Source organism: Protopterus annectens, chromosome 14.part0 (assembly GCF_019279795.1).
Source record: "Protopterus annectens isolate FY-2018-M chromosome 14.part0, PAN1.0, whole genome shotgun sequence".
Taxonomy (NCBI): Eukaryota; Metazoa; Chordata; order Ceratodontiformes; family Protopteridae; genus Protopterus; species Protopterus annectens.
Window position 1 is genome coordinate 214,588,129 of NC_056748.1, and position 20,890 is coordinate 214,609,018.

Sequence of the window (20,890 nt, forward strand, 5' to 3'; positions counted from 1 at the left end):
TCCACTGGGAATTATTACGCAATGCTATTATGAATTGGGCATTTAGAACAATCTCTACAAGAGATAAGGTGCTGTTGCCAGTATGAAAAAACATTTAAGCATCCCATTATTATGTATGGAAGTGCAGTTTGTTCTTATAGCAACCTATGTGGGAGTAAATTAAAGAAAGTTCCAAAACATTTTTACAAGACAAGTCCAAGGTCTGAGAGGGAAGGATTACGTTAGTCGATTGGAAGCAGTCTCTTTTTTCTGGAAACCATAGGTTTATTAAAGGAGATTCTGAAAATGGTACATAAATGAAGTTACAGTGATTTATATGCAGTAGAGGTTGGTATTAATAAATGAATAAAGGCTGGGCAACTAAAGAATTCAAGAAATGATAACTTGCTGTGTTGTGCCTCATAGGGCTACAGTTTTCAGATTTTTTTTTTTTTATTCATGGACTGGTAGGGATTGTGGAAAATGATGCCTATAGCTTTAAGGATGGAAAAAGTATTGTCTTGGTTTAAATACCTGGATAGATGGGTTGGAAATAAAGTTTATGATTGTCAATTTTTTGGTGGCAGACTCTTTGAAGGCTTTCTGAGGCTGTGTGTTTGTTATTTGAAATTTATCAGTATCAGGTATAAGTATAGTAAACCAATTCAGAGCTGCCCAACAATAAACGACAATGCAACAGCAGCTTGCACTATTCTAGGAATCTGTATCTGTCTGTCTGTTTCTCCCACCATCTTTCCTACTACTACACAGGCATAAAAAGAAGACAAAATAAGCAGCAATATCTCACAAACATTGTAACTAAAACTACAAATGTTTTACAGAGGGAATTCCAACAAGTTAATGATTTTGAGTTCACCCTGATATGTCCATGCACGTGTGTCCTGTGTATAAGAGCTAATAACTTTTCCTCTGCCACTTGGTGTAACTTGTCCTCACTATTTCCCTCTAGGACTCATACACCCTACCATAATAAACTTAGGCCAACAGCCGAATCAACTGCAAACTAGAGGTGTCTAAGGAACCCAGCATCTGTGATTTCTGAGTATACTCTAATACCTTACAAGTGGTCTAATTATTGCTGTAACAATCTGACTTAGTGCCTTCAGGGATTCAGTGAGTAAAATGATATTTCTCCCTGATACCACCCCATTATCATTTTCAATGGTCAGCACTTTTCCATGTCTGGTAAAACAATTATGGTCAACTGATTCAAGTTCTTCTTCACAGACTTTAGCTTGGGGTTTGGTTCTGAAAGAATAACAGACCAGCACAATCAACCTATTAGTTTTTCATATCTAGGGAAATGGTGGAAATCAATAGGGAGGCAAGTTTAATTTCTCCTTTCCAATTAATGTCCCATCTCCATACTAGTTGACTCCTATTGGTGTCTTGGATTTTGGTTATGAAAAGTGTTAGCATCTATATATACCTGTGCTTCAGAAGAAAAGTCAGACAGAATTACCAAGCCCTCTGCTGTCATGGCATGCTTATTGGTATATTGTAGTTGCATGGATAAGCACAGACCTTAGCTTTTCTGAATTGCTGGAACAAATGTTTTCCTACTCTGGAACAGCTTTGTGTTTTAAACAGGTGACATGTGTACTCATGCTCTTCACATTTGAAGAGCTCAGCTTAATGGTCTGGCTGGATGGAGAATCACCTTCCTGGAATTATAACCCAAAATATTGAATATGAAGTGGTATACAACACTTTGTGCATCCACTTAATGGCAAGGGGTCCCAAGTAACATCTTTATCTCTTCATCAGTATAGTGCTGAGAATTCTGAAATTACAACCTCTTCAAACAAGTTTTGCCACAATGCACAAGGAGCAATTTAATTGTGCTCACATGTCATAAGTAGATGCTTCTGTGATATGTGATCCCAGCTCTTAAGTTATGTAATTTAGAAAATTTACCACTTTACAACTGCCCTTCCTTGTGGCAGCCAGGGTGGTGCAGTAGTTAGCATTGCTGCCTCACAGCAAAAGGATCTCTGGTTCACTTCTTGGATGGGGTGCCTTCTTCGTGTGGAGCTGCATGTTCTCCCTGCAGTTGCATGGGTTTTCTCTGGATGCTCTGGTTTCCTTGCACATCCCAAAGACATGCTGCAGGTGGATTGGCCTCTCTAAATTGACCCTAGGTGTGAGTGTGTGCATGTGTGTCCCTTCTCTGGAAGGTTGGGTGCCAGGCCAGCAAGTCAGCACCTTAAAACTCCACTGTCAATTGTTCTGCGGACCATTGTTCCACTGTGGCAACCCATAACGGGAAAAGCCAAAAGGAGAAGAACATGGCCACTGCCCTTCCTTGCCATAAACAAGAGATTGGGTGAATGAAATAATCATATCCATAGTTCCATTTTAAGGGTTTAACATTTCTAGCTTGCTCATTAAATTAAGCAGCTTTATCTATCTATCTATTTACTTGCATTTTAGTTTGAACAAAAAAAGAATACATTTCTGTTTAAGCAAACTGATACAAGCAGTATTCTGATGACTCTTATTTTTAACTTGAGCCAGTATCAAACCTATAGTTTTCCTACATAGAAGATGTAAAGAAAATGTAACATTAAAAAATACAACTGTTATAAAATGAAACATAACTCATGGCTTGAGTTCAACTTCAGTTTTACAAGGGCAGAATAAAGATGAATGCCATAATATAGCATTCTGTACAGCATCACAGAGCTCTGTGTAAGATACCAGCAACTGCAAAGACTGTTCCATCATGCCATGCTTCTATTCATTAAATGTTAATTAGCCTTTTAGCTGAAATTATTGGGAATTAGAGCAGTAATGTTAAAGCATCTTTCAGTATTGTTGAGTACTTGAAAGAATTAAATATGCCTTTGTCATATAATTACATTATGAAACTAATATTGCTTATGTTTAAAACCGTTTTTTTATTTTGATTGGTGTCTTATTATATACTGTATTCTGTGTGTTCCTTTTGATTGCACATATTATAACAGTTTTGCTCCAAGGCTCTTATTAAATAATAGCTTTGATTAAGAAATAGATCTTAGTCTTATGCAAATTAGGAATAAAATAGGTTATTACTGCAGCTCTGTATCTATTGAAAGCTCTTCAATATGCATTGCACACATTTTCGTTTTTTTTTCAGTGGCAAGAACTACATCACATTTCAAATGGAGGGCAACAGGGAATCTGAACTCTAAAATGAAGGACACATATTTTTAGCACACAGGAAAGGGACAGTATGGCATTTTTTCAGCCTCCAGAATTCAGATGAAGTTTGTTTTTAATTTATTTATTAAACAGATAAATTCATTAGGTACCAAGTATAAAAGGCTCTTTTTAGGTACAACTCAGAAGGACTGTCTGGTTAAGTGATTTGGTCAGTGTAACATAGTAGATAAATGGAAGATGAAAGAATTAAACCCAGGACTACAGGATGAAGCTTTTTAATCGTTTAGAACCGTGTCCCTTTCCACCAAAATGTCAGACATTTGTGTGTCTGAATCTAACATGTTAGTACAGTATGCATAAGCACAGCATATGGTAAATGATTTTAAAGTGCAATCAAGAATGATTTGAATATCTCATATCTTTTAACTTAATCTATTGAGGACAAAATATTTTACAAAGTAGAGTCCTTGCTAATTCCAACTGCCCTTTGTGAAACATTCATAAAACGATTTGAGAAATGGGACAAAGTATGTCCCTCTTCACTGATTAAAACACGAGCATCAGCAGCAGGTACTGTTTGCTTACTTACTAAAATTCTGCAGTTTTATTACCTTTTGTCGCACATGCAAAGGACTTCAGTTCAGGCTTTACCTTCTTAGTCTACTTCTTAAGTGGATCTTTGCACCAATCCACTGCTGGCCTTAGAATTCATGAAGCCCAAGGCCAATAGCTTACAGGTTTCCACTCCATGGACCCTCCATTTCCTGTCCTTAAAGTGGTTCTAATCCCCCAGCCCCAACCTGCCAATACATTCATTATTAATGGTTTACTGTCTCTCACCTACCCCATTCACTGTCTTTTTTTTTTTTTTTTTTTTTACTACTACTAAAGGGAGTGAATCAGTGTGACAAACAGGGCATATACTTTTTTATTGCTTCTGGTGTACAAGGAAGTCTGAAAAATATGCGACAAGTAAGATCATAGTTAGTTACTAGGCTTGCAGTCCAAGGGACCACTGAGGAGCCATCCCATATTCTCAGTGGTTCCCAAAAACTATTTGGATAAGTGACTTGCTCAAGGTTATACAGCAATCAAAGGAGGACAGAAGGAAACAAACCCTGTACCACAGGAACTCAGTTCATAACCTTTGCCCTCTATATCAATTGCCAGATTGAGAAACAAGTGTGAAATCATGTTGCATAATGCAACACAATAGTGCATGCATTTACTACAACAGTACAGTAATACAATTGTGTCATATAAAGATTTCCCTGCAAGTTCGTTATCCGTGATTGAGTAATGGGGGGAGCTTTGAAAAAGTTTTAAATACACCTCTTTCAAATGTTATAATCACTTCATTGGCCATCTCAATAGACAAGGAGGTTGCAGCTTTCTCTTTTCCTAGGAACATATTTTAATGGCCTTCATGGAGCCATACACTAGCGATTTGTCTAGTAATAGTAATAAAAACGAAAGAATACAGGGAGATTAAGATTACAATTTTTTTAAGAAGTGAAAATCTCATAATATGCTTTGGCATCAAAGTGTTGCTGCTGAGATTTGGCTTAGCAGTAATGCATGGGACTTGTGCTGAGAGGGTTCATGGTTCAAATCCTGTTTGTTATTTTGTTTTGGATCTAATTAAAGATGGTAGCCAGCTGTGACCCTTGAGATTTGTAGTTCAAGAATTATTTTGATTTATTAGATTCAGTTGTTGTTTCTCTAGTTGTAAGTAATGTCAGCTCATCCTTGATTATTGGGAAGTGTGGTCAGAAGAAATTACTGAACTGTTTCAGTCATTTGCCTATGTTTAGTGGGTCAGATGTCCTTGTATATTTTACAATGTCAAAGAACTGCTGTGCTGGTGGTTTGGAACATTGTGTTCTCCCTGCTCCTGTGAAATGGTGGAAGCAGTCTGGGAATGCTTGGGATAGCTTCTCTAGGATATGGGCATTGTGTAGCAGCAAAGATGGTTGTTTAGCAGTGATGTTTTCGTGCTGTGATAGATCAGGTCAGTGCCTGCATTTTGTTTGCACTGGCCAAACTCCTTTGATTATGCAAATGTTTTCTAGGGCTAAAGCGAAGAATGCTGTTAACGAAAAGCAAGGAATGGGGATTCCCCAAGTTTCCAAACGCCAGCAGTAACTTTGCATCAGGGAGGTTCCATGTTGTCTTGACCTACCTGGCTGGTCGTGTATTTTCTCGCATAAAAAAAAAATTAAAAAATGAAAGAAATTATAGAAAGTATGTTATATTAAGCATTGTAGCATGACAGTCATATTTAGAACAGATTAATACAATGCAGTTCCTTAATTAGAGCTCTCAGGCTAGTCTGAATACTTTTCAGCTGCTGGAATGAAGTTTTATACGACTGCTTTACTACACAGTTACTTCATGAAACACAGTTTTGTTATTTTCGGTCACCCCTTTTCAAAAATAAATAAATAAATAAAAGCCGTATTTTGTGGTGGTACTCTGGTAATAGTAAGTACTGGTTAATGGAAGTGTTAACCAAGTGCTGCACATCTTGTGGTACTCTGGTAATAGTAAGTACTGGTTAGTGGAAGTGTTAACCAAGTGCTGCACATCTTGTGGTACTCTGGTAATAGTAAGTACTGGTTAGTGGAAGTGTTAACCAAGTGCTGCACATCTTGTGGTACTCTGGTAATAGTAAGTATTGGTTAATGGAAGTGTTAACCAAGTGCTGCACATCTTGTGGTACTCTGGTAATAGTAAGTACTGGTTAGTGGAAGTGTTAACCAAGTGCTGCAAATCTTGTGGTACTCTGGTAATAGTAAGTACTGGTTAGTGGAAGTGTTAACCAAGTGCTGCACATCTTGTGGTACTCTGGTAATAATAAGTACTGGTTAATGGAAGTGGTAACCAAGTGCTGCACATCTTGTGGTACTCTGGTAATAGTAAGTACTGGTTAATGGAAGTGTTAACCAAGTGCTGCACGTCTTGTGGTACTCTGGTAATAGTAAGTACTGGTTAATGGAAGTGTTAACCAAGTGCTGCACGTCTTGTGGTACTCTGGTAATAGTAAGTACTGGTTAATGGAAGTATTAACCAAGTGCCGCACATCTTGTGGTACTCTGGTAATAGTAAGTACTGGTTAATGGAAGTGTTAACCAAGTGCCACACATCTTGTGGTACTCTGGTAATAGTAAGTACTGGTTAGTGGAAGTGTTAACCAAGTGCTGCACATCTTGTGGTACTCTGGTAATAGTAAGTACTGGTTAATGGAAGTGTTAACCAAGTGCTGCACATCTTGTGGTATTCTGGTAATAGTAAGTACTGGTTAATGGAAGTGTTAACCAAGTGCTGCACATCTTGTGGTACTCTGGTAATAGTAAGTACTGGTTAATGGAAGTGTTAACCAAGTGCTGCACATCTTGTGGTACTCTGGTAATAGTAAGTACTGGTTAATGGAAGTGATAACCAAGTGCTGCACATCTTGTGGTACTCTGGTAATAGTAAGTACTGGTTAATGGAAGTGTTAACCAAGTGCTGCACATCTTGTGGTACTCTTGTAATAGTAAGTACTGGTTAATGGAAGTGTTAACCAAGTGCTGCACATCTTGTGGTACTCTGGTAATAGTAAGTACTGGTTAATGGAAGTGTTAACCAAGTGCTGCACATCTTGTGGTACTCTGGTAATAGTAAGTACTGGTTAATGGAAATGTTAACCAAGTGCTGCACATCTTGTGGCACTCTGGTAATAGTAAGTACTGGTTAATGGAAGTGTTAACCAAGTGCTGCACATCTTTTTGAAAAAAAGGTTAATACATAATTTAAGAAATAGGGGGGAATGTTTTATTAAACATATCCAAATTCACTTTAACATATTGTTGTTGTTACTATCCAAGGCATGGGGTAAAATTAGTCAATGTTTACACATTTTGAAGTGAAGAAAATACATAAAGTCTTCATTGTTACTATTACTATGATAAAGTATATGCCAAGTATAACTAACTTATGGGCCAGAGCATGGGGTTGCCGGAAGTTTTTGTGCATTTGTTATAATTTGGCTTATATGTTTATGATTACTCACCCTTATATGGTTATGATTACTCACCTAATCACTATCATAACTTTTTAGGTTCAGTTCTTATTCAAACGCTGAAGGACAGATGGCAATGTCTAACTTTGTGGCTCAGGATATCTTTTCACAAATTGAATCCACATAGCAAAACACCTCTACAGCCCACCACTGAATTGGAACGGATGTCATCTGAAGAAGCAGACAGAAAGCCAAGGTAGAGAATTCATAAAGATGTCCCTAGTCCCGTGGAGGTTCCAGCAGAAACATCAATCTAATTTGTGAAGCTGAATCTAGGAAATTAAGATAATGTTGAGGATACAGGTGTCAGGGCTCTGATCTCAGAGAAGGTACCATCAATAGATGAATATCCTGAAGAATTTTTAGATTCACTACCAGAAGATGGTAGGTATAGAATTTTTATATAGTTTTAGAAAAGAGTTTTGGGGCAAACCATTGCTCGGATAGCTCTAGTCTTGTGAGTCTTAACAGCCTGTTCAGGAACAACTGTCCATGTTGATGGCTGTACTGAATCAACCTGCACCTTCCACAGCAATAAAGGCAATACAAGCTGACCTCAATCTGAAAGTGTGTCACTTCTTGGCCTTTATGGCTTTGGGCAACATACAGACGGCTAACCTTCCGGTATGCCACATCGCATCCCATGTTTCCTTGATTATTAAAGAAAAAGCAGTCCAGCAAGACACAGATGTTTCCGGTTAATTGACAAAGAAAGGAGCCAAAGGATTATTGAATCTGATAACACAGGGCTAAAAGACCTTGTGACAGCATTGGCTGGCTTAGGCAAGTATGCTTCTTCCAAAGTTGCAGTTAGAAGCTGGGGCAATTGGATTTTAGGTGTTATGGTATATATGGCCATTCTCATTGAAAAGGACTGTAGCCAGACACTTCCCTTGTTGGCTTATTTTCTTTCACTTATGCAAACATTATAATATTGAAGTTGCTGAAAAACACTGGAAACATGAGCCGCATAGCATCATAGAAAATGAGGAAGTCTACATCATAGGGGATCACCCATTACCAACAGTCCAAAAGACAGATGTGAGAAAACCAGATATAGTGGTTATTGAAAAGAAGACAAAAGTAGCATCAATCATTAGAATTGCTACACCCAGTGACTGCAGTGTCTTGTGTACAGAGAGACACAAAGTTATAAAACACCAGGATTTGCACGCAGAGACAAGAGCAATGTGGAAGAAAGATATCCAGACAGTACCAGTAGTAGTAGGAGCAACTGATCTTACAAAAAAAGAATCTACAATCGTATTTAGATATGTTTCCGATATATGTAACTTCATACGAATTGCAGAAGGAGTCATTACTGGGCACATTACTTCTGGCTGACATCAAAGATTGAAACAATATTAATTTCAGGAGCTTTAATCATACTTTGACTTAGTGATGGGAACAGTCTTGGGTCAACAAACAGCTGGTTTATTTACTTACGTTCATGTCTTGCAATGGTTAATTTATCATCTTGGTTATCACTTGGTTGTTGTTATCGTTATGATCCAAATTCAGTGATGTAGTTGTTTGTAACAAATGATTGCACGGCAAAAACATTGGCTTGCAGTTATTAACTCATTTCAAGCCGACAACATAACATAACACGACATGACATGATGTTGCAATTCATGTAGACAATACTGAAGTGTAACAATTAAAACATAATGCATTGCAGAAAGCAAAATACAGATGACAGTGCTATAATTGTACCAAAGGCAGTTTAATTCAAAACACACAGTACCTAACTCTTGCACCTGTAAGGCCAATCTGTCCCCCCCCAAAAAGTCACATGTGTATATATACACACACACACACACACACACACACACACACACACACACACACACACACACACACACACACACACACACACAGCCTATGATCTTACGTAAGAGTACATCTATCTCAGTGAACAGCATACTCAAAAAAATAAATAAATACCCAAAATAAGTAACCCATCTATCTATACCTTTAATGTAATCCATTCACATTAATAAAACCACATTTTATTCCTTTAACCATTCAGCTCCATTAGGGAGAACAAACTCTACATTTTCACAGTTGTAATATAATTTTAGTAAACATTTTCTTATAAATGTTTACTTTTAGCATTACATTTGGCCAAACAATGCATTTACATAGGGATGAAAATATGAATAGAAATAAAGCACTCCAGGTGGTTCCATTGCTGCTTACTTATGTACACTCTGTGAGCACTACCACCTCAGTGATGATCTCGAACCTTAACTCATCTGGGCACCTTTCGTCCTAGCTGATATAAAAAGTCATCTTTTTTAAGTTTACTACATTGACCTGCTGAAGTAATTTAAACACGTTGCATACCAACCAGCTAGCAAAGGTTTATGGAGAGAAAATAAAGGTAATCTGAAATATCTGAATTATGTCATGCACTCGGCTTCATTATCTAAATCTGTTGCTGCTTATGCAGAGTTTTCATCCAGCACAGGGGTTAAATGAAACAACAAATACACAATTTCTTATTAACACAGAAGACTTGCAGCAGCTGTGTCAGTTGTCCTCAGTCTTTTGCCAGTGAAATCTTACTTGGTTACTTCTAGCCAATGAAATCTTTCTGCTTTACTTCTAAATTTAAGTTCAGAGTCCTACCTCTGAGTCCAAATACCTCATTTACAGCAATAAACTAGTATTTTCATAAAACCACTACTGCTTGCTTGGGCCTTGGGCTAGCAACCTGAGCCCATGAAACCCGTAACTGCTACAGAAACAATGGGTGCTGAAAGGTGCTCATTCCCCGATGTATCACATGGTGCATAAACAGGAAAGAGAGAGAAAGAGTGACTGCTGCCTGCAGCAATCATGAATATTGTTTTCTAAAAAGCAACCAGATACACACCTTTCAAAGGATGCTTTGCACTATTGTAGGACAGTTGGGAGGAAAGGTCTTTGTGGTGGTGGTGGTGATGGTGAGGAGAGGTGACTCACAGTACATGCCTGCATATTATGCATAGTGCACCATATCAAAGAAATCAGTGAGTGACAAACTGAGAATGGGGAGCGGGAATAATACAGATTAGTACAGCAATCTTAATAATGGTGCATAAAATGAACATTTGCAAATATACTTCACAAAGCATTCAGTCACTGATATAGACTGCTCTTTATGAAAAAGGCAGACGTGATGTTCACTGTTAAAATATAATGACAGTAAAAAAAATCGGGACATTTGAGACTGGAACTGCTGTGACAGATTCTCTAACTGAGATCTTCACTACTATGCCTCAAAGCTATGCTTAACCTAGTCTGTGACATTAATAGAACTTGTTGGCGGGATAAATTTGTGTCCTAAAGACTCCCTCATCTGTTGAACAGACTCCCTCTCTATGTCAAGCAGAGTACCTCTCTAGCCCTCTTTAACAGGAACCTGGATGACCGGGATGGGAAAGAGAAAATATACCCCTGGGATCCCACTTCTGTCCCTGCTGGACAGGGGAAACAGGTACTGACTTTGAGATTCATGGGTAAAATTCTTAGCTAGATTTATATTGGCCTCTGGGCTAATAGCCTAGTATCATCCTATGAACCTATATTATAGCTGGGTGGTATAATTTTGGGTTGTGTGAGTGCAGTTTGACTTACAGATGTGCAGTAACTCCATCAAAGCTAGGTCTGAGTTGGCCTTGTATGCCAGACACAGGTCACCTCTGAGCAGTCTGTACAAGACTGTTAGCCTCTAACTCCTCTACATCAAGCATGAACTTGTATATGGTTTCACACAACTAATTAACAGCCCCACACATTATAGCAAAACATCAAATTCTTTATTACACTGGACCCTAGTATTAGATCCTAACAAATTCACCACCATAGTTATGTCAGACTTTCTACCATCTCTCAGTCTATACAGCCAGATATCTCACACAACCATGTATAGAGTATGTTTATAAAACAACACACAACCTGTCCACATTTAACACAGAAATATTCATTTCTACCCTATCATCCATTAACTAGAACATCCCCCAAAGCATCTCCTTTAATGATGCTGTAATGAATTCAAAACAATTTCTTTAAAATATATTAAATAGCCTTGTACCACCTAGGAGGAAGAGACTAAAACAAATAATGCAATCTGTCTATCCAAAAATAGTAGAGTGCTAATATAGGACAGAGAAAAAATGTGGAAAGAATGGCAAAAATATAAAACACGCCGATATCTCAAAAACGTCAGAATGCTCTGCCACCATACTAAGCAACAAATAAATGAAGAAAAAATATAGTATAACAACATGCAGAAAAATAGTCAACACAACCCTAAAAAATTCTGTTCAGCCATTAAAGAAATCTCACACCCTGGCCAAAACTTCAACCCTAGCCTCTTCCCCGATAACTCACCACTCAAAACTGCAAAAGAATTCAACTCTTACTTACTTATGCTTGAAAGACTCCATTTCCTGAGGATCCTCAGGGGAAAAAAAAACTTGCAGGAGAAGTTAATGGTGTCTTTTTACCACTGTTTTATTGAATGTGTGCAGAAATACTGCATTTCCAAATGGTATGCCAACAGCTCAGCGGCAGACAGGAAGCCCTTCAAAGGATCATTTACTCTACCCAGAAAATCACTGGCTGGTCACTGCCCTCTCTGCAGGAACTCTTTAGCTCTTGCTGTCTCAGCAGGGGAACCAACATCTTGAAAGGCCTTCTCACCCTGGACATCACCTGTTTGAGCTACTGCCTTCTGGCAGAAGGTTCAGGTCCATTCCATCTCAGACAAACAGACTTAAGAACAGCTTCTATCCCAGAACCATATGTGAACTGAACAATGCTAAATACAAACACTGAGTACAGATAAACTGGTCTCCCTCTTGATTCATACAATTGTCTAAAGCCTTCAACACAGTTTGCCAAAGCAAACTTCTACTTCAAATGTTCTCACTAGGTCTATCTCACCTCACCCTTCTATGGTTCAAAACCTACCTGTCCAAAATGTATCAGTTAGTAAAATGGCACTCAACTCTATTCCCATACATCCCAGTCACCACTGGCTCTATCCTTGTATCTCTCCTCTATAACATTCTCACCAATACCCTCTGCACATCCACACAGCAGGCCTTCCTAATACAACACACAGGTAATTTCACACTCGTATGCACATCTGACAGCATTGCACATCTCCAAAAAATTACTCAGAAAACTTTAGCAGCCACTAAAATATGTTTTTTAACTCATAACTTATGCTCAAGCAACCCAAAAACAACTACTTTTCCCCCAAATCCTTCTGTCATGAAAAAACAAAATTAAATATATTTTATCTTAACAATACAACCATTGAAGTCACTTCTCACAGAAAAAAATTAGGGGTAATAGGGGATGATGATCTTAAATGTGACTTGCATATACAAAACTGCATAAAGTTGCAAAAAAAAAACTCACTAAAGATTATGCTTTATAGAGTCAAAACGTTCTTAGCAATGCAACTAAAACTATGCCTGCTACTACTTACCTCCTCCCATCATCAATTAATGGAGGTCTCATCCTTAATAATCTCCAGGCATCATAAAAATCAAAACTTGAACAATGCTATGATAGTGTAGCTAAATTTGCAGCAAATATCCCATTCAAAAACTACTATGTAAAACACTAAAAGGCCTAAATTGGTTAGAACTATCCTATCATCTAACATATACACAGCTTCTTAGCACCCTTATAATTATCCAGCATACTTCATCCATCTACTTGTTCAGCAATAAATACCATTTTAGACAACTATGTTCCCACGTGGTCATTATGATCCAAGCATCAGAAATGTCCTCTGTCCACAAACCTATCAAATCTGCTGGACATGGTCTGTACTCATACTTTGTTGCTAACAGATGGAACTCCTTCCGGTATCTACTGAGTCACTACCCTCCCTCTTACTTTGTTGCTAACAGATGGAACTCCTTCCGGTATCTACTGAGTCACTACCCTCCCTCTAGTCCTTTAAAGCAATCCTGAAAGATTTCCTAGACAAAATCTGACTCTGTTCTTGGTCAAACTGTATCCCTAAATATGAATAAGTACCTATTCATACCTCACGTCTTTACTCTCCATTCTTCACTCACTTCTTTAGTTCAACCAATTTCTCTCCCCTGACTCTTTTCCTAAATATGCCATTACCCTTTCCCCCCCCCACTTCATATTGCAATTCCTGTTTGTATTATACCAACTTACCTTTATTTTATTTATAAACTGGCTACAATTTTCGTAACTATTACATCATTGTCAAATAAGTTGTATCTATTCTTAACTAATGTTTTCACACGGTGTCTAATATTGTAGAATTATTTAAGCTGCATATGCTCAATATTATTTTTGAAGATTGGAAAATTATTGTTCTTAAAATGTTTTTGTAATACTTTGGATCTTTTCTATGGAGGCCTCCACTGAAAATGGACTTTCCTACTAATCAAATGACAATAAATGAATAAACTGGAGTGCCCAAGCCACTGGTGGTGCCTACCAATAGAAGAAAATCTGACACATCACACATTGTGCTGTCAGACGTATATCTTCATCCTGGAAGTACATCCACCTGTAGCATCAATCTAGGCTCTGATTGAAAGTCCGCACCTGTCACATGGATCCTAGCAGAAATCAGAGCCCAACCCCAGACTTATACCCTTTGCAGTACTGACTAGGATCTGCCTACTTCCTACACAAATCCAAGCAGAAATTGATGACTCCGGCCTGTTCTCTTCAATTTTTTTAGCTTTTAAAGTTTCTTTCCAGTTTAAACACCCAGAGGTCACAGCTGTCCTATCTTTTACTTCCAGACTAGAGATGCTGGCCTTAACCCTCAGAGCTAGGATGACAAAAAAGCATTTCTACAACTAGCAAGACTACCTAGTAAGACCCTGTTTGCATCCCTAGTACCGACCCAGTGAAACAGCAAGTCATTTCTAACCTCCCACACATACCCATTTTAGTGGTGAAGAAGGTCTCCCTCCGACTTACTTATCCTGAATCTCCTACAGCTGGTATACCATAGTTTGGTCTCTCATTCACAACTAGTGAGCAGCAATTGGTTTACATACTAAAATAGGTGGAAACGGAAGCGATGTCCCTCATGAAGCCTGTCAGCAGCAAGTGTGAACCCTGCTTCTGTGGCCGATATCATCTGTTGTCTCTCTTGTATGCTGTACCTGCATAAGGCTTCATCGAGCACAAACTAAATGAGGTTTGGGAACAAACCGATCTGTCCAAAGACATCTTCAGGGAAAAGTCAGGTGGGAATAGTTATGGGAGTTAAGATGGCAGTGGAAGAAGGTTAGCATGGTGGGCATGGATAGCATGGTGGGCATGTAAGAGTTAAACTGGAAAGGTAGGAGGATTGGGAGGAAATGAGGTAGTGCAAGGAGGGGCTTAAGTGGTTTTGTGTGAGACTAACTTGGTAAGGGATCAGATTTGAGGATGAACGTGCTACCCACCCTTCCTTTCTTAGGAACACTGGGGATTGTGTGATTATTTTTATAAGTTTGGTATTTAGGTGGAGAAGAGGGGCAGGCTTGTCCCTCTTCTGTTCCCTCTCTGGTGCTGGATGTTTAATTCAATGATTTGGGGAATGAAAGTGAGCAATGGTAGCTGCTTGATAAGTAAAGGAAGCAAGTGGAGATGAGGAAGCTGCTTATTTGGTTAGGGTGAATAAGGTTATACTGCGCAAGTAAATGGTTATATGGATGTTCATGCTGTGATCAATAAATTAAAATATTATTCAATAAAGTTATGTTTATGGAAGTTTAATAAAGGTAGTTAAAAGTCATTTAGTGTGGTGTCTTTACCGAAGGGGCCATGACAAAGATGTGCAGAATACACTTTCACAAGTCACTTCTCAATAACTTTAAGCTATGTGGCTGTTTATGGATAACCTGCTAGTCATGTCATGCAAACGTCTTTCCTTTGCACCCTCCCCCAGCTAGCACATTCCTTTCTCTTCTGCGAGCATTCTTCAATAGCCACAGGGCACATTTATAGCCCGACTGCATGAATCAGAGCTAATATCAGTAAGTACTGCAAAGATTTCTGACAGACAAAATATATAAATAACATTCTAGGTGCAAAATGCCTTACTGAATCAATTACATAAACATCTTGAAGAAGGCATTTATAAAAATGAATTAAGCTAAACACCAGATTGCTCAGAGTAAAAAAATGTTATGATGCCATGAAATAATGCTGAGACAAGTGTTCTCAGCTATTTTTATATGAGTACTGAGTGGAGTAAACAAACAGCTCACAGATGGCAGCAACAAATTATTTTACACCATAAAAGCATATTTAGCGATATAAAAATGTACTCTACTAACAAGGATAATTGCTAGGCTGTTTTATATAAAATGTAAAGGTGGGTATAAAAGTCAAATGTTTTATCATAAACTTCAATATGTTATGGAACATTATGACTAGTCTTACATAAAGTGTCTTTTAACAGTCTGTAAAAAAGTTTATAATCTACAGCATTCAAACGTTGTGAGTGACTAAATGGTCTTCACACATGCAAGGAGGCATATATAACTATTACTACAATGCAACAGAGCCAGTGGTACACACATAGTGGTAGCTGCTTTGATATCAGGATTTTAACAAATACTGATAAAACTAGATGCCTAAATCCCTTAATTTATTTACATTCTCAGTAAGTTTACAATTTACAACAATGACCTCCATCTAGTAACAATTCCAACTTAGCTTGAGTCATCTCATAATTGTAAGATGGCAAATATACTGCTTGCATCTGTAAAATGCCATGTATATTGCTGAACTTTCCTAAGGGGAAGAACCTGGAAGATGTGCAAACATATCCCCTCTCTTTCTTACAGACATGCTCGCACACACTCACACAGACACACACACACACACATATACACACATATGCACTGAATCACACACAAACACATATACACACACACACACACACTCACATGCACACAATCTCACACACACACACACACACACACACACACACACACACACACACACACACACACACACACACACACACACACACTCTGATTCTATATTCACCACAAACTAAGAAAACTGTACACAACTATGATAAAAAAAAAAACAAGGTCACAGCAACCACTAGAGGAAAACTATTTAATTGTGAGTGCTTTCATCCATCAACATCAAATGAGCTTCATCAGACCTGTGACCTTAGTTTTTTATTTATTTTTTTTTACTATATTCACCACAAGACAGAACAACCTTCTCTTGATCCCTGTGGGAGCACTGGATTATTGTAAATTTGTACTGAAAAGTTTTGCACTGTATGTTTGACTGCAATATCAAAACAAAGAGGTGACCTTCACAATCAAGCTATACAGATATAAACAGTATGGTGTCAAACAAATTTACTACTATGATATTTTAATGCATAACATTGATATGAATAAATCATTTATTTTTCTGCATGTTATACGAATACCAAATAATTTGATTTCACCAAGGAGGTTTTGCTTCTTGGACTCCAATGTAGGTGATCCCAGACTAGTTGAACTATTCTGTTCAGTGGTATCTGACAGACAAAATGTATAAGTAAATGACACACTGAAAAATCTCTTAACTTCTGTTTTTCCATTGCTTAAAAACAACTTCTTTTCAATTAGCTATATCTCTGCATTATTAAAGTAATATTGTAAGTAGATTACAAGGATGGTGCAAAGGCTTTTTGCTAATATACCGAAGGCCACAATCACTTTGTAAAGCTTAACATCACACATACATAGATCCATACACAGACAGAGTCACCATTTACCTGTCTGTTTTTAAAAATGTGGTCTTAAGACTGTGTGTGTGTGTGTCCCCTCCAACTTCCCCATACAATATCTCACTACAGGTAATGCATGATGCATAGGAGTTAATAACAGCTGTGGCAACATTACTGGATAAAGAACAGGTGACTTGCAATAATCATAAGAATTACATACCAGAGATCTTGACTTCTATTTGGAGTAGAGAGACAAATTATTTTCAAAAGATTTATAGGAAGTAACTGGAATGGGTAAAGGTGAACACAGTTCTGATATGTAAAATATGGGTCTACTTTGTTTCACTGAAAGCTCATCTCACTGAATTTCAATTCACCCTGACCAAATCAGTGAAAGCTCAAATTACTGAAAACTCATTTCACCGAATCTCATTTCACTGAAGTGAAGTACAGGCACTGTGTCGAGTACTGTAAGGCAAGTAAAAGGTATATGCCCTTTTCCCCACTGTAGTGCGATCCTGGAATTAGTATATATAATTAGGGGTGTGTGGGGGGCATAGCCCCTTACCTAGTTTGGTTTTATATTATATTTCATTGAAAGCTTCAAAACAATATATTTTAAACCATAGACATGCATACTTACAACTTCTTCTTCTTTCAGCTTTTTCCTGGTTAGGGGTCACCACAGCAGATCACCTGTCTACTCATGATTGGCAGTGGAGTTCTATGGTGTCGAGTTGCCGGCCCAGCACCCAACCTTCCACAAAAGGCACACACACTCACGCCTAGGGCCAATTTAGTGTGTCCAATCCACCTACAGCATGTCTTTGGGATGTGGGAGGAAACCGGAGCACCTGGAGGAAACCTATGCGACCACAGGGAGGACATGCAGACTCTGCACAGAAGGCATTTTGCCCGAGGATCGAACTGGTGAACCTCTTGCTGTGAGGCAACAATGCTAAACGATGCACCACCATGGCCACCTAGGCATGCATACTTACAACACCAATGACAAACTCTTTCCAGAAGACAATATATACCCAAACTAAGTGGGGAGCTAAGCCCCCTACACCCCACAGCTATATATATACTAACTCCAGGGTTGCACTACAGTGGGGGGAAAGTGCAAATAACTTTTACTTGCCTTACAGTACTCTACACAGTGCCAGTACTTCACTTTAGTGAAATGAGATTCAGTGAAATGAGTTTTCAGTAATTTGAGCTTTCGGCAGTTTGGTCAGGTTGAATTGAAATTCAGTGAAATGAGCTTTTAATGCAACAAAGTAGACCCGTAAAATATATATGCCCACTGTCCATCATAATTAAGGGCACTTGAGCAGTGTGGCATAGTGATCATATAATGAGACAATGGAGATATAGGCTGAGAATATACATAAAGGGGTATCATAGTGTGATTGTTACATACTGTTTACTGGTAAGAAGCCATCTTGAGTATGAAGTCTACATGTAATATTCTATCTCAAGATATACAGGAAAAACTCAAAACCCAGATAAATAACATTGGGCTACATAAAATGGCAGATGGTATGAGTGAATCAGCATGCTACAGGGGCAGAGAGAAACAAGACAGACAGATAAATACAGAAACAAAAGAGCCTAGGGGAACCTCTTTTACTTGCCTGAGCAGACTCACATGGACTAGTTTATCCAGTTTCCAAAGATATAGTTACGTGTCACAGTCAAATCAGAAATAGATTAAAGAAGGGCAATTTAGAAAGTGCAGTGGAAATATGGGCTAAATGATAGGTTATGCAGTGGTTACAAAATTATCATTTAATCAAGTATTCAGGGTTAAAACCAGAGAAGCTAATCCCACTACCTCATAATCAGATCAGTGGTTCTGCAAAAAATATGAATTGGAACCATTGTTTTCATCACGTTTATAAACACTGTACTAATCACCCTACCTAAAGACAATATGAAGCTTTGGGCCGATCACCTAACTTTACAGTACAAAGAGTCATGGGGATACAGAAATGATGCTATCAAATAAATAAATACAAACTTCACATTATTTATTTATTCATTCATTCATTCATTCATTCATTCATTCATTCGTTCTTTGACACTTGATTACCAGGAAAGTCTAACTGGGTAGGTGTACATTTTCAGCAGAGTACCAGGGAAAAAAGCTCAAAAGTATTGCAAAAAAAATGTAAAAACAATAATTTACAATCTTCAAATGTAATACAAAAACATGTACAGTTTAAACAAGTCATACAGAATATTATAGTCTTAAAATAGCAGAAAATATTCTAAGTACTAGGCCAATACAAGAATTCAGAAAGATGATTCTGCTGATACAGATGGCTGCAATTAGGGTACATTGAATAGGCAAGAGGGGGGTGGAATTTACTAGAGGAAATCGGCAAAGTAATCAATGTATTGGGAAGTAATAGAGAGTGAAAGGTAATAGAATGGGAAGAGGCTAAGAAGACATTTGGACTACAGGCAAGAGACTGCCTTCCCTATCAGATATTGATATCAGAGAACGGATCAGGGAATCCTAAAGGAAAGACCTGCTCTAATAGAGTTTTTAATTGAATCTGTAGCAGAAGTAGCTATTAAAAAGGGGATAATTAGTCGGGCATATGAAGTATTACACAATAACTATAAGAATTAATCAGAGGAGTTTAGAAAAGATTAAGAAGAGCGAGTGGATAAGAAATTCACAAAGAGACAATGAGAAGACATATGCATGGCTGTAAAATATGCAACACTGAAAAAGATTTAGGATTTTTGCTTGGAAGGGTTTGCACATGTATTTTTTTATACCTTAAACAGACCCCAAAGAATGTTGTCCTCAGGCAAATGTTGGAGGTGTGATGGGGAACTGATAACGTGCTTTGGGAGTGTTATGAGCACAAAGACTTTAAAAATTCCCTACAGAGCGCTCTGTCAGACATACTGGACTTGCAAATGGATGTAACTAAGGAAATGATTTTTTGATCTGGGATACAGGTTCTGAATTGCTTATACACAGTAAGGCCTTGTTAAGTTTAATTCTGGTGGCTACCAAAAAAGCAACTTCTAGAAAATGGAAATCAAAGTTTAAACCAATCGTATTTGAAGTAGTAAATATTGTAAATGGAGGTAAAAGAACTGGAAGTGGGATCTTTAGAGAAGAGCAAGAGCAAATGGCAACGAAAAAAAATGGAAACTGAGAAGAATTTATGCAGAAAAACATTTTGGAGGAAAAATGAGGTTAAGGGAAGGCATGGAGTTGACAAATTTATGGAATGTTGGATTGATTAAATTGTACGCAAGAATAAATGTCATGTACAATGTTTTTAATAATGAACAAGTAAATATGGTTTGGTTTCTTCTACACAAATGCATGTTTGCCTATGTTACAAGTGATAATTCAATGAAGGTGTTATAAAAAATCTACACTTTCAGTTTTTATACCAAATTAGACATAAATTAAAAACACTGATTCAGAATAGATAGAATTTATATGACAATGATTTAATATTTAGAAAACCTGTAGCTAGTTTGGAGAAATTAAAGGTAAGGTAATCTATTACAAACTGGAATTGCAGTATTATGTGATACAAAAAAGGATTAGGGCATATTTAGATAAGCAAGTCAGGGGACTGAAACTGACTGAAGTAAGGAAATGTGTAAGTGGGGGGGTCTATGCGGTATAAGTAGGTACTTGTTCATATTTAGGGATATGGCTCGTCCTGGGCATGAGCAAGAACTGAGTCAGATTTTGTCAATGAAGCTTTGCAGAATGCTTTTAAAGGACGGGAGGGAGGTTAATGGCTTGATGGATCCAGGTAAGGATTTCCAGACCTTAGCAACATGATACGAGTACAGACAATGCCTAGCAAATGTGATAGGTTTGTGGACAGAGAAGAGGTTTTGGTCATTACATCATACATGCTAAATGGGAGCATATGTGAGCAGAATGCTACTTCATG